Genomic DNA, 17,234 nt, shown 5'->3' on the forward strand with positions numbered 1-17,234 from the left:
TAGGCTTTTTAATTAAAATTGGTGATCTGTATGGAAAATAGTTGAAAGGTTTTATCCTCTAGATTTCATTGAGCAAGAAAAATCTTATTTAAGGTCTTTATTATAATATTATATGTTTAATGTGATATGAAAATGTTTAGAATTTACATAAAACTTAATAAATTAGCTTACATATATATTAGAATGAAAGATGACATTTTAAAAAATACTTGATAGTTTATATAAAGTAAATAAATTTTAAATATTCCATTATAAAAATAATAATAGATAAATATTATTTTATAAAATATTATCATCAAAAACCTGAAACATATATTAAGATGTTTTATTTTTAGAATTTTATTTTTACGTGTTTATTACAAATTATCGAGATCTAATTTTATATATATTTATGTTTTTATGATTTTTAAATTTCAATGTGTTACATTTTAAAATATTTGGCCCTCCGCAGAAAAATTTCTATTTCACCACTATTTCCTATAATATTTCTCACCTCGCAATGTGTGTCATATACTAGAAAATTTGGCCTCACAAAAATTCTTGGTTCTGTTACTATTTCCTATAACATTTCTCACCTTGCAATGTTTTCCATCCAAAGACCACGCATTCTCATCGAGAGAGAGAGAGAGAGAGAGAGAGAGAGAGAGAGAGACCATGTATAGTTTACAACAATAGAGGCTGCTCATGATCCACATGCATCATGTAATAACTAATGGTCGAGCATTAAAGGATCGCTAAAAGAAAATCAAGTAAAGCCTACCTAGGCATGCATTATTATAACCTCGTGGGGCTCATCCAGTTCTCTTTTTTTTTTTTTTTTTTTCAATTTTTATTTTCTCAGCAAACAGAATATTTTCTAGATAAACTAACAGATACAAAATAAAAATTTGATGAGGCAGGAGTCTCCTACAGTATTTCCTATAAAGATAAGAAGAGATTATGGACAGAAGGTGTACACTGAAATGCTTCAAAGGGCTGAAGAAAAGTTTATTTGCTTTCACACAGTTTTCTGTCCATACATGTACAGTATTTATAATGATCAATACAACACAATCAATCCTTTATGATTTAGACACGTGTATATCAAATTTCTATACAAGTATATTCTATTTGTTTATGGCCTTTTGTGCTGTGTACATTTTTTTTTTCCGTTGGCACCAGCTGCTGCCTTCACGTCCTTGATGCCAGCTACTACATTGGTGGCCTAGGCATGTTCTGTTGTGGTTTGGTATTGAGGGCATGCTACAGTGAGTACCTTATTATCCCCCTAGATGCAAGCAGCAATTGGCAAATGGTGAGACTTGATCGCAAAGAAGTGAACCAAGCAATAGATAGATGTTTTGTTAAAATATCTGCAAGTTGCTCTTTGTTGGGAACAAATGAAACATTAAGAGTTTTTGCAGCTGCTCTTTAATGAATAAAATAATAATCCAATTCAACGTGTTTGGTGCGAGCATGAAGCACCGGATTGACCGACAAGTACGTGGCTCCTAAATCATCACACCATAAGGTAGGGCTTTGGATAAAAACATACCAATTTTTTTGAAAAAAAATTGTATCCGTAAGATCTCACAGGCGGTGTTGGCAACTGCCTTGTATTTAGCTTTAGTCGATGAACGAGCAACCGTAGGTTGCTTTTTGGATCCCCAAGAAATAAGGTGTGAGCCAAAGAATATTCAGAATTCTCCTGTAGACTTTCTATCATCAAGACATTCGGCCCAGTCAATAGGGCTGTGCAAACACTCCGCCTCATCCGACTCCGTCCTACCTCCGTTTCAATTCCGATTCTAATGAAATCGAAGTATTCAGAATTTGGAATCGGAATTAAAGTTACTCCGATAATAAATGTCAAAGTCAGAGTCAGAATCGGAGCCATGTATGACTCTGGACTCCGACAAAATTTGTTTTCTTGCATTTAAAATTTGAAACTCTTCTTCTGCATTGTATTCTTTATGTTGTATGATGTCTTTTGTCTTTTAACTTTTTGAAAACACAATGGAAGATGCATTTTGTCTTTTCTTTAATTTTCTATTATTGCTTTAATGGGTGTGCTGCTTTATACTTTATAGCCTTTAGTTTTATATTTTATAGGTACCATCAAAACTTTATTAATAATAAACAAATTTATTAATATATATTTAGAAACTTGAAATTCTCTTTCTTTCTTTTATTTTCCCTATCTTACGGACCTCTCTCATTCTCCACTCTCATTAAACTACTTTTTGTTTCCTCCCCTTCATTTTCTTCGTTGACAGAGGAATACTGAAGCAAAACCCCAGACCCATTCTTTCATACACATACATCACTCCCGTTCTCTCTGATTAATTTCTTTCATTAATTAGATTTTACCTTTTGGGACAGGTCTATCAATATTCATCTCCCTCTCTTTAGCACTAACTCTCCTCCCTTTTCACTTTTCATTTTCTATTTTTGTCAACCCATCTTCCAGATCGAAAAATGCACTAGGGGAAGTCTCCCACATGCAAGGAGATCGTTGGATGTCCATTGATGACATCACAAACGCGCTGAGTGAATCGTCTCTCTCTCTCTCTCTCTCTCTCTCTCTCTCTCTCTCTCTCTCCATGGCGCTGACTCTCATACTCCGGCAACTTTGATTGGAGTCAAACTCTGACTCCAGTCAAAGTTGGAGTCGAAGTCAAAGCTCAACCTTACCCGTATCAGAGTAAACCGAGATGTCAAATAAAGAGTGAGTAGAAAAATATAATCAAAAGTGAGTTGTGGAATGCAAATAATGAAGGATTCTTTTAACAGCTTGCCAATAAGAATTTTTTGGACAATGCATAAATTAACAAATTTTATTGACAGCAAATGAGATATCAAGACAGGTAAAAACTAAGTATTGTAAACTACCAACTACACTTCTATAAAGATGAGGATCCTCAAACGAGGAGCCATTAAATGTTGAAAGTTTAGTGGTAGTCAACATAGGAGAAGAAACAGCTTTGGCATTGTGCATATTAGTGCGATGTAAGAGGTTTGAAATGTATTTAGACTGACTTAAATAAAGACCTTGACTAAATTGAGAGACCTATATACTAAGAAAAAAATTCAAAATGGCCAAGATCTTTAACAGGAATTTTCGGCTCATGGCAGTAATAAAATTAGCAATTAACAAGGAATTTAAACCAGTAACAATGATATCATCAACATACACTAAGACGAAAATAACATGACCAGTAAGGGTGAGATTCGGCTGGTCTGAACCGGCCATTTTTGGACTAGACCGAATTGGGTCCGTTCCATTTTTGGGAGGACCGAATGAGTCCAGTCCGGTCCCAGTCCAGGGGTTTTCCACCCCGGACCGGACGTGACCGGACTGAATGAAAAAAAAATAAAAAATAAAAATATAATTTATATAAATAATTTTATAAATTAATTATATAATTTTTTACTAATACTAATATTTATAATTATATATACTAATACTAATATCTATACTAATACTAATAGTCTAATATGGTATTAAAAAAAATAATACTAATAGTCTAATATTATAATATACTATAATTATACTTATACTAATATAGACTATATAGTTATGTTAAATACTATAAGTAATATTGATACTAATATATAGCTAAATCACTATAACTATATATATTTAGTATGAATGTATTATTATATTCTTTAATGTATACTATATATCTACTATTAATACTATTATATAGTTATACTTTTCACTATAATTAGTATTAATATATAAATATACAGTTGTACTAATACTATTAGTCTATTATATAGTCTAAGGCTTTGAAGTCTAATATAGGTTATATGACTATAACTAATATTAATATTATTAATATTAATAATGTAGAAAATAGTTATACTAACTGATTGATTCAACATAATTAATATTACTAATATAATATAGCTATACTAAATTACTAATAGTCTACTACAAATACTATTATATAGTTATACTAATCGTAAATTCATAATAACTAAATCATTATAAGTCTATAACTACATATATTTAGTATCAATGTATTATTATACTATTTAATGTATAACTATTAACTATAATATATAGTACTAGTATATATTAATATATTAACATATGATAAGAGTTATGGTATAAATTATAACATATCATATATGTATAAATTTATAATGTATTAGTATAGTTAACTTAATATGTAATATGTTAGTATTAAATCACTATAATTACATAGAGTATTAGTAATATAGTATTTAATATAACTACATAGAGTATTAGTAATAAGAGTATTACTATTATTTAATATAGTATGACAAAGAGTATTAATAAATGTGTGGTGTTTGAAGAGATATAGTAATATTAGTATATTACATATAGTATTACTATTATTACATATAGTTATTAGTTATAGTATTAGTACTAGTGTATTATTAGTTATAGCAAATAAGTTAATAACTATTACTAATTTACTATCTACTAATAGACTAATAGTATTAACATATTACTAATATATATATATTAATATATATATATAATAATATACTACATATATATACTATATATATATATATTAAATATATCACAATATAATTACATAAGTATTAAACAAAATTTCATAGAATTAAAAAAAAAAAAAAAAAAAGTCAACTGTGGACTGAATGGACCGTCCCGACCCTTAGGGAGTTCGGTCCGGTCCAGGGTGGGAAAACCCTGGACCGAATAGGTCCGGTCCGGTCCACAAAACCGGACCAGACCAAACTCACCCCTAATGACCAGCTTGTTTAAAAACAAATAAGGAAGAATCAGACTTGGATTCTTCAAAGCCAAGAGAAGAGAGGTGCGTACTAAGCTTGGAAAACTAGGTCCGAGATGCCTGTTTAAGACTATAAATAGCCTTTTTCAACTTACAGATGTACGTCGGAAAGTCAAGATTAACAAAACCAGGAGGCTGGTGCATATACACTACTTCTTTCAAGTCACCATGTAAGAACACATTTTGGATATCTAATTGGTGTAGGGGCCATTTACACGAAACAACAATGGAAATGAGTAATTTGATGGTCACGGGTTTTACTACAGGAGAGAAAGTTTCAGTATAATCTACCCCAAGCAGCTGATGAAAGCCCTTTGGCAACAAGGCATACCTTATGCTGTTCAAGTGAGCCATCAGCACGTCTCTTTGTTTTCAAAATCCACTTTGGACCTAGAAAATTAAAGGAAGAAGAAGAAGGCACTAGATCCCAAGTGGAGTTGTGAAGGAGAGCTTGAAATTCCAATTTCATGGCTTGGCACCATTCGAGATACCGTGTGGCTTCAATATAGAAAGCTGGTTCCTTTGGAATTCTAGAGGAAGATAAGATCAAGAGTGAGGCTGAGGGTTTAGGAATAGGCAAGGGGATGGTACCTTCTTGACGCACTTTAGGGCAACACACATTTGCTTTCAACCTTGTGACCATCAGATGGGTGTTGATTTGAGGAGGAACCTCAGTAGCAGATGACACTGGGACATGAGGACTTGAGTGAATTCGGGAAGGAGATGAGTAACAGGTGGGGATGCGACTCGATACACTAGCGAGTTTAGAAGGAGCAGAAAAGTTATGGGCCAGTGAAGGGCTTGATAGGCTTAGTGGGCTGATAGATGTAGATGGGCCCATGGGTATTAGAGGAGAGGAAGTTTGGAATGGTCCTATGGGTGTGGTTGTTTGACTCGTGATAAGTGGTGAGATAGAAGGCACATTATGTGATTCAAAGTGAGGCAGAGAAGCTGCTCTGTGTGTGGGGCGAGAATTAGCAACCTCCCTAGAACTCGTAGTGGTAGAATCATGGATAGAGGCAAACGGAAATTGATTTTCATGAAATAGAACATTCCTAAAAATATAAGTACAACCCAACGATGGATGAAGACAACAATAGCCTTTTGGTCAGGGATATATCCCATGAAAATACAAAGTTTAGAGTGGAAGTCCATTTTATGTTTATTAAAAGGATATAGATTGGACCAACACACGGCGCCAAAAGTCTGAAGGAAAAGATAATTAGGGGAACGTCGAAAAAGTTTTTGAAATGGAGATTTATTTTGTAAAATCGGGGTAGGCATTCTATTAATTAAAAACACTGTTGTTTGGAAAGCAGCAGACCAATATTGAAACAACATTGAGGCTTGGGCAAGCAAAGCTAGTCCAGTCTCAACTATGTGGTGATGTCGTCATTCTACACTGCCATTTTGGACATGAGAGTACGGACAAGTGATACGATAATTGATGCCATAAGATTGTAGTACTTTTTGAAGAGGGTGAAATTCACCACGTCCATCCATTTGTATGGATTTTTACGTTAGTTGTAAAGCAATTGGTAACATAACGTAAAAAGGTAATAAAAATAGAAGTAACATCAGATTTAGCTTGAACCGAAAAAATCCAAATATATTTAGTAAAGTCATAAACAATTTTCAAGTAAAATCGACATCCAGCAGATGACAATACCGATAGCGGGCCCCAAACATCAATGAACAATAATTCAAAAGGATGATAATAATGAGATGGAGAAGGGGGGTGGAGTAAGACATGGGTTTTGGTCGTGGACAAGCTGTACATGGAGATGTCGGGTTACTCGTATTTGTGAGAAGCTTAAAAGTATTAATAATAAAGGAAGTAGTACGAGAGGAAGGATGACCAAGCTGCATGTGCCAGTTGAAAGTTGATATGCGTTCACCAATAAGTGCTTAAGATTGGGATGGGATGGAGATGGATTCTGGAGAGGTGGTGGGGAGAACATATAATCCGTTATTAATAGTTCCTTGAAGAATAGCCTACTGGGTTTGCAAATCCTTCACAATAAAATGAGAAGAGTGAAACTCAAAATAAACAGAGTTGTCAAGACAGAATTGAAAAACAGATAAAATATTTTTTGTAATGGAATGAACATGCAAAAGTTTAGACAAAAGAAATTGTCCAGAGGAAGTATATAAGTGACCAGAACCAGTATGCTAGAGAGAAGTTGTTGAGCCATCTCCAATATTAACTTGGTCAGTGCCCTGATAAGATCATTGGTGAAGTGATTTGTTGTAGTCGTATCCGGGAACCATGCATGAGGTAGAGGTGGTGGTATATGCGAAGTAGCAGTTGTAAGATTGGGCGCAGGATGTTGTGGAGGAGGGGTTTGATAATTCTAATCAAACCTATAATAACAATGCATGGTCGTATGGCCTGCATTGTTACACACTTGGCACATAGGCCTATATTCAGTTTGGTGTGTAAAGGGATGGGGCCATTTCGACCCTCACGACCCCTTTTTGGGCCACGGCCCCTTCCCCGCATGTTGGGAGAACCATTAAAATTAGAGGGAGGCTTTGTTTGAGTGAGATTAGCTGACATAGGATTTCTAGAGAGGAGAGTGTGAGTTTGATGAGCCAACTGAGATTCATGGTTGGGCAAATAACTGTATATTTGTTGAGTATTAAGAGGATCAGCTCTAGTGGTGATAGAAGTAACCTGAGAATCATAATCAGTGCCTAGACCAACTAGTAAATACACTGAGAATTCTATTTGGGAAATGGCTGCCCTCCTGCAGTCATGGAGGCTGCCAGGGATCTAGCCTTGTGAAAATAGTCTGAAATAGACTCAAGTCCCTTTTTAAATATAGCAAGTTGAAGTTGGGTCTGCATAAGATGAACAGATGATTGTGCAGTTGCAACATAGTCCATATTTCATGAGCAGACGTACACTCAAGAACTTATGCAAGCATATTCTCAAACAATGAAGAATTCAAGGCTGAAATGAGTAGCTGATCTTCTTCAGACCATTTCACATAATCGGGATTGGGGTTGTTGTTAACCATAGGAGGGGGCACAACAGTAGTGCCATCCACATAATAATATAGCCGATTACCCTTGAAGAAAGGCACAACTTGAGCCTTCCACAAGAGGTAGTTGTCGACAGTCAACTTCATATTGATAAAGTGACTTGCATAGTGAAGATGGGAGCCGAGAGGTTTTGATGGTGAAGGTGGATGATGGCGGGACATAAGAATCAGTAGAAACGGAAGAAGACATACTTTGAATTTTTTTTTTTTTTTTTTGGTTGTATTGAATTGATGAAGAGTGACGTTGGTCACGAGCTCTTTGATACCATATAAAGGTAAGAAGAGACAATGGACAGAAGGTGTACGTTGAAATGCCTCAAAGGCCTGAAGAAAAGTTTATTTGCTTTCACACAATTTTCCTTCCATACATGTACAGTATTTATAATGATCAATACAACACAATCAATCGTCTATGATTTAGACACGTGCATATCAGATTTCTATACAAGTATATTTTATTTGCTTCTAGAGCTTTCTCATTGGCACTAGTTGCTACCTTCACGTCCTTGATGCCAACTGCTACCTTGATGGCCTGGGCATGTTCTGTTGTGGTTTGGTCTTGAGGGCATGCTACGGTGAGTACCTTATTATTTCCAAAACCAACACACATTACACTACAAAAAAAAGGGGTGAATGGAACCAAAAGATTAGCTCCCATCCAATTCCCTCAAGGAGAGGTCACTTGGTGATGATTTTTAAATAGTTTGATGAACAGACTATAAAGTTGCAGCTAAAAGCCGTAGTAAAGAGGGGTGTGATGCAACATGTTGGTCTGTACTGGTTAGAAGGAACTCCCACAACCACTTTCACTCGATCCTTGGTTAGGGAAAGCAGAAAGATAGGAAAATAACGGGGAACTGAGATGAATCGATGGCAAGGGAACACCACTGTTAGCACACGTGCCGCAATTGGAGAGGAGTGGACGGTCAGAACATGAAGAGATCACTTGGTGACGATTTTTAAATAGTTTGATGAACAGACTATAAAGTTGCAGCTAAAAGCCGTAGTAAAGAGGGGTGTGACGCAACATGTTGGTCTGTACTGGTTAGAAGGAACTCCCACAACCACTTTCACTCGATTTTTGGTTAGGGAAAGCAGAAAGATAGGAAAGATGGCAAGGGAACACCACTGTTAGCACACGTGCCGCAATTGGAGAGGAGTGGACGGTCAGAACATGAAGATCCAATGCCATTGATCCCGACCGTGCTGTGTGGAGGCAAAAAATGTCCCCTGATGTGACAGCGCGTGAAACTCACGGCGTGGGACTCCCCCTGTTATTAGTTATTACGTTTGGACAAGTAAATTTATATTTATATTTAATTTTTAAGATATTTTAGGTCTAAATTTTTTTATTTTAAATTTCTTGAATTTTACAAATGAAAGGATTTGTAATTCATTGTAACCTTTTGGATACATATATATATATATATATATATATATTCAATAAAAATAACATCCATCATATTAGATTTAGAATCCAACTTCTTCAATTATATTATATATATACATATATAATTATATTATATTATATATGTTGCCCAGATGACTAACACAAGAGAGTGGTGAATTGAGTTATATAAAAAAAATAACAATTATAAATCAAATATACAATATAAAATATAAACAAAATACGAAACAATAATAAATATAAAGAGTAAGGGTAAGAGAAAAACAAACTCAGTATGTTAACGAGGTTCGACCCCACTGCCTACGTCCTCGCCTCAAGCTATCCCTTGAGGATCCCAAAATTCACTATTTAACCTCATTCAGGTGGAGATAGAAATCTATTACACCTTTGAACAACACCGCTACAAAGGATCTGTGTAGAACACCCTCTACACTTGCAATCACCTTACACGTGGTGATTCAACTATTCCCTGTGTAGAACACTTTCTACACGCACAAGGGTTATACTCACCCTTTTATTAATACAAGAGCTGATAGTGGGTAGGTTATCAGAAAACACTCCTCAATGAGTGAAATAAGAACAATACAGCGCAAACTATATTTCTCAAAATGAACAAGGATTAAGGCTCAATGCTTAGAGAAAAGAGAATGAAAGATTTGAATGAATGTTGTATGCTCTTGGTGTTGTGAATGTGAAACTCTCAAATGATCTATTTATAGGCATATGAGACTTCATATTCAAATTTAAAAAGATTCACATGTCAAAGACAACATCATTTACTTTTTCAAAAAATTCAAATAAAATGTTATTCTTTTTCAATTGTTAAAGACAACATCATTTATTTTTCAAAAACTTCAAACCTAATATTTTACTTTTGGCATATGACAAAAGGAGTACACTTTACTTTTCAAAAAATTCAAACCTAATCTTTTACTTTTGCATATGACAAAAGGAGCACACTTTACTTTTCAAATATTTCAAACAAAATCATTTACCTTTTGCATAAGTCAAAAAAAACATCAATCACTTTTAAAAATATTCAAATAAAATATGCACATATGAAAGATGACAATCAATCATTTTTAATATTTTCAAAGTTCAATCCTTTAATCAAGGTATGCATATGTGAAAGATGACAATCAATCATCTTTCAAAATTTTCAAATTTAATTTTCAAAATATTCATGCACATGTGGAAAATATATTTTAATGCTTTATGATAAAAAATTAATTTTGAACCTTAATCCTAATTTTGAATTTTTAAGAGAATTACAACATTACTCTATGACTTTAATGTGAACTTATTCCCTTCTTGCTCATGCTTGTTTTCTTAATGTACTTGACTCCATTGTACGTGTGGACAACTTGAGTTTGAGACTTCTTTATTCTTTGAATTTATTTGTTATCATCAAAATCTATGTGTAGATATATAATTATACATAACTTAAAACTTTGGGTTCAACAATATATATATATATATATATATATATATATATATATATATATATATATAATATTGTAGATGCAGAATACAATATCAACAATACATGCACGGTTGTAAATTTTGCTTATAATCTAGCACATATATGGACAAGGTCATCATATATAGTAACAAAAATGAAAAATAATAATGCTAGATATAACTTACAACCGAAGATTAATCTATACGTACGTACGTACGTACTTTTGTTAATAAGCAGAGAAACTACGTACTTCGTGATAGCTAGCTAAGGCTTACCATGAGACAAATTATGTGTTAATCATGTGTCCAATTCACAACGTCCTATATATATATATATATTAATCTCCATGCTCAACAGCTCACTTCACTGATTATTATTATTTTTTTATTTTTTATTTTTAGGGGCGGGAGGGGACATTAACGTACTTACCACACATCAGTTTGTTGTCATATGACTTATAAGGTCGTCGATTGGCCAATGAGTGCTGCTAGGCCAATTATATATATAGACACCAAATTTCTAAATTTTTAATGAGATCATGATGTGCCCATGCATGGATGGCGGTAAAGATACACATATACAACATAGTGCAGTCACTGATCTCCACGGAATTATATTATATATATATATATATATATAGATCAGACAATCTTATTTATTAACTACATGATCATCAACAATCCAATCTTTTAATTCATTATATAGTTTTTTAATTAATTAATATGCAAACACATGTAAATTAATTATATGGCTCGGAAGCCCCCCTCCCCTATTTTGGGAGTTTTTTAAAGATCCAAATGCGAAGTAGTACTGGTATATAATTACTGTTTTTAAGGATGTTTGAAATGGATCAACTTCTTATGAGGAAAATGCCAAATATGATTAATTTGAAACTACTAATTTATAGGGGTGAAACCTGCATTGCGGGTCTCTAGTACCCTACCCCACACCATGCGGGGGAAGGGTTTTCATTCCCACCCTGGGTGCCGGGTTGAAAACCTTATCTGCCCTAACCCCCCTAGGCCTACCGATTGGATCTAAAAATTATTTTTGAATTCAATTTTTTTATCCAAATTATAATATAATTTAAAATTTATAAATACAAATAAAATTTAAACTCATTGGAGTTATGTTTTGAATTGCCTTATCCTCTTAGGCCAGCATTTATATGGTAGGCCGAGATAATATAATTGTCATACTTATGTAATGTGAGACTTAAATAACTTAAATACAATTTCAAGTCTTTAACAAATTGTATATATCTATATACAACATGTTTATTTATACAAATATATAAAACTTATATTTTTATATATAGTGGAGCAGAGCAGGAGGAGGGGCGTGGCCCCGTTGGGGTCAACCCGCCCCCTACCCTAGCTTGGAATTCTTCCTATGGGGCGGGGCCACCCATCCCCGCATGTGCTGAGTAGGATAGTCCACCTACCCATGCGGGGGTGGGATAGTGGGCGGCGGACCCCCTCCCACCCCTACTAATTTATGGCTTGATATGTATTAATTCACAACAAAAAAGTTATTATTTGTGATAGCTTATATACAACAAAAATGACTATTTACAATTAAAACAGACTTATTTTGACAAAAAAGTAATTTTTGCATAAAATAATTAGCTACAATTGAACAATTTTCCTGTAGCGATTATTAATTTCAGCTCCTAATTTCCTTCTCAAAATGCCTAATTCATAGCTTCAAGACTAATATATATCGAACAGATGGAAAACGGGAAAAGATATAAAGTTAATATCGCAATCTTGCTAGTATATATATAGTTGTACGTATAGTACTACTACTTCTACGTACGACTGTAACTTTTCCCTTAATTTGCTGCAAATTAAATAGTGCACAAATTAGTTGTTATCATGATCACCTAAAACACACGACGTTGATCGCCTTTGCATGCATATTTGGTGGAAGAACATATCAACGACATAATAGAAAAAAGTATCGATCAATCCTGTAAGTTAAATAATGATATATATATATATATTCTAGATGTATAAATTTCATACATTTTATTTTATTTTTATAAAAAAATAGACTCTATTATAAAAAAATTCATTATTTTTAATTTGGTGAGACCTATATTTCTACGTAAGGCTTGCGGCAAAGTGACGTATCTTTGGACTTGTTTGAGACAAAAACTGAGGGTCTCCCCAAAAAGTGGGAAGCCCGTAGAGCCGGGTAGTAATTTTCCATTACATTTAGGGTTCCTAGCCTCCACCTGGCACCTATAAAGCCGATGGGTGGAAAGCCCTATAAGCACGCCGCTAATGACGGAAAGCCAAACAGACCACATCAATCTTTCCTATGTCTCTATAAATGAAGTAACAAACACTTAACTTAATTTACTTTATTTTTTACATACACTTTAATATCAGAGTGTTCTTAGAATAATCAGTACCGCCCCTATATTCTTTATAGATCATCCGTATAGTTGATAATGTAAAACACGTCTTTAACATGAACTAGCTAGGGAGCAAACTAAAAGAAGATAATACGTGCGTGACTCATATGGGTTGGTTTATAAGAAAAGAGCATGACTTTTTATATAGGCAAATTAGGATGAGCTTATCTGCATATTAATAGAGTATATAAAAAATATACAAAAGTGACAATATATAAATATGCTACCCTTTTAATTTTAAAATTAGATTAGAATAATGCTAAAGCTGCATATACATATATACACAAAGGGTTTAACTGCAAGAGAGATTGGCGGGACTTTTAAGAATATAATTGTTTTTAAATATTTTTAGACTATTTTATTATTATTATTTATTATTATTTTACTATTATATATTATTATCTTATTATTTATAAATTATTTTACCATTTTTCACATATATCTAAAATATTTTTAATATTCCAACAGAGCTTAACAACAATGAATGGAATCAAACTTAATTTTTCATACAACACGTACTTTTAAACAGATCCGGACAGATAGATTTTAAACCTACGTATGTACCCACCTCTACCTCAGTAGTCTTTCGCAACTCGCTCACGATTAAAACAACTTGATTATTTGAGTACTCCAACAACATCGATCTTAAAAAATTTGAACGGTTGAGTCTATATATATAAATATAGGAAAAATTTAATTATAAGTACAACTACATATTAATATGTGCATCAATTTAATATGATTAGTTAAAATGTAAATTTTATAAAAAACGGTACTAATTTAAATTATAAATATAAAAAAATCTATATTAATACATAAATTAATATGCGACTTTATTTGTACGTAATAAAATTCATAAATATATATATATATATATATATACACACACTGATCGGTTTAGATGATGCGGAAGATCAGCTAAATATTAAAAAAAATATTAACTTAGTCATGCGCATGAGATACTCTCTATATTATATATATATAAGGAAAATTTTATTTGTAGTCTTAAGTAGAGAACTGTTATTAATAAATGAGGGTAAAAAGAAAAAAAATATTATTTTAAAAATAATATTATAATAATTTAAAATCTTATTAGATTTTAAAACAATTATTTAAAACTAGCTCGCGGGTCACATGCCTGTTATTTATAACAATTAAGATTTAAAATTAGAACAAAAATATTATAAAGACGTCCCATTTGACAGGAGGGACATCATGAATGGGACATCATTAAAATAGTATGAATCGATCGACGATAACTGTCATTCGTTATAAATTATTATATATTATTATATATAGGCAGTCTACTTATTTATATTTAAACGATACAATATAAGAGCATTGATAGTAAAGTTCTAAAAATACTATTGGAGTATGATAAAAATCATCTGAAAGATTTTTTTTTTTTTTTTTTTAAAGAACGTATCAAAATTTATTTCCTTTTGTGAGTGTTTTCTTTCTCAAAGAAATACTGACAACTATGAGCAACAATTTTCACTGGTGTTAATAATTTAAAAAAATCCAGCTTGAGCAACAAATCTATTGCAAATATATCTATGCAATGAACTCTTGATTATTATTTTGCACTTCAAAGAACAATGAAAGAAAATGGAAGTCAGAACATCTTGAAAATGTGTGCCTTTTACAGCAATGGGCACTTGTCTTCAATGGAGGAGCTTGATGAAAAGGAGCCCAAATTAATGGCACCCAAATCTATTGCACAAATAAATCTGACTATACAAAATTTGCGATTATTTTCCAAACAAATCGAGCAAAATGAATCCAATCTTCAAAATCAAGGCTAGGTTTCGAGTGTTACATTTTTGATGGTATATGATTTGGAGAGAAGTTGAAGGACTTATTGGAAATGGAGCTGTGGGATTTTTTGCAGGAAGGAATAGGAAAAGAGGCATGTGGAAGATAGGAAGAAGTAGATGTATGTGCAAGAGAAGATGTGTGATTGTCGGAAAGAGGTGCCACGAGAAAGCTGCGTAGGAGATCTGGATTTTGTCGTTGTGTGGGAGAAGGTTGAGGGAAGAACCTGAAAACACAATGCGGGAAAGAAAAGAACCGTGAGATACACTAGCGGGCCGAGAAGGAAAAAAATAATAAAATATGATAATGAAGATTTTACAGTTCCCTTCATATTTGACTCTAAGAACGAATTACTGTAATTCATCTTCAAGATAAATTGTGTTGAACTAATCCAATGTAAAGAAAATTTAATGGACATTCTTTAAAATATATATAACTTTCACTAATATTTGGCTAAGTCAATATCAATACTCTAAGACACATGATGAGCTCTAGCTATCTCCTAAACCAAAACATAAGACAGTTCGGTCTCCTAATTAAGCAAAACATAAGACATATATATATAAGGCATACGTAAGACACGTATGCTTGATCAACTTTTTTTTTTTTATCTCGTTTTTTCAAATTCAATAAAACATTTGGATTCAAACCATTTTAAAATTATATATTTATAAAATTTTAAAATACTTCAAGCAACCAAATATGTCCGGCCAGCTTAGATATTGGCCATAAAATGCAAGTTTTAATATTGTGGGTTTTGACTAGCTTTTTTTAATTGGGCTTACAAGTATATTGGACTTGCATGTATGAAATATCCCTTCCACTAGGAGTACTCAGTACTTAAAGATCGATGTGGTCTGTTCGGCTTTCCGTCATTAGCGGCCTGCTTATAGTGCCTTCCACCCATTGGCTTTATAGGTGGAGGCTAGGAACCCTAAATGTAATGGCATCATTACCCAACAAACTTATAGTTACTAGATGAGAAATAATATTTATAGTTATAAAATATACGTCGCGTATTTTTTTTTTAAAATAAGTAAATATGAAAATTATATAAAAAAAATTAATTTTTTAATAATAATATTATTCTTTTTCAAAAAGAATATACGAAACAGCTTACACAATTCATGATTATATCTAATATATTCGCTATATACTATATTAGTAAGTATTCATAATTAGTTTTAATTGCTCAATATATAATGTGAAGTGCTGCATGTGCATGATATACGCACGCACTTACGCACACATAGATAATAGAAATTAAAGTACGTACGTATACTTGGTGACCAAGTCGTGAAAGAAAACAGCCATGAGAACGTTATTGAAAGCTGCTCCAGCACATGATGTCATGCCTGCCCCAAATGGTATGAAAATCTTCGCTGTGACGTTCATACAGAGATGTCCTATATATTTAATCCATATATATATATAGCATCAAATATATATATATATATATATATATATATATATATATTCTGTTTGGTGTAGATCATGATCAAGCACGTACTCATCCTACATTAAATATGAACTTGGTTGATATAAAAAAATAATAATATTATTATTATTAAGTTAGTCGGGTATACAGCTATCCTCCGCACTCTCAGAGTACTATATGTGTATATATATTATGTGTGTCAGTGTATGTATGTCATGTGTGTAATTATATACGTGCTCCCGAGCGGCATGCTCTTATATTAAATTTTTAATAATAAATCTCATTATTTTTTAAAAAGAGTATATGAAACTTACGTATACTACCCATAATTATATTTAATATTGCTCTAGATAAATTTAGTCATTTGCTTTATATAAACATATTTAAGGGGCCGGTTAAGTCATGATTAATCCGCCCTTCAATTAATTTATATATGTTCCAAATAAGATAACTGAATTTTAAAGGATTAAATCCAAATATTCCATCTATCCATCACGCACATAATATATACGCGTGATGGCGCATATACACATAAAGTAATATTTAGTGATGTTATATATATACATGAATACACACATCTCAATCATGTTATATACATACATGAATACTAAGCATGCATGCGGTGTATATTTTTCATCATTCAATTTTTTTTTTATTTTTAAAAACAACCACTTTAAAAGTTGATGAATAACGCGTGCCAGAGTAGTAGTAGTGATACATACAAGAATATAAATAATATTATATGCATGCAGAATACATTATCAATACACGATTAATGTGAATTTTGCTTATAATCAAGCGCATGGTCGATCGATAAGGCCATGCATATTAATAATTAAAAAGTAAAAAATTAAGGAATTAAGCTCGATA

This window comes from Carya illinoinensis, chromosome 8, assembly GCF_018687715.1.
Source record: "Carya illinoinensis cultivar Pawnee chromosome 8, C.illinoinensisPawnee_v1, whole genome shotgun sequence".
Taxonomy (NCBI): domain Eukaryota; kingdom Viridiplantae; phylum Streptophyta; class Magnoliopsida; order Fagales; family Juglandaceae; genus Carya; species Carya illinoinensis.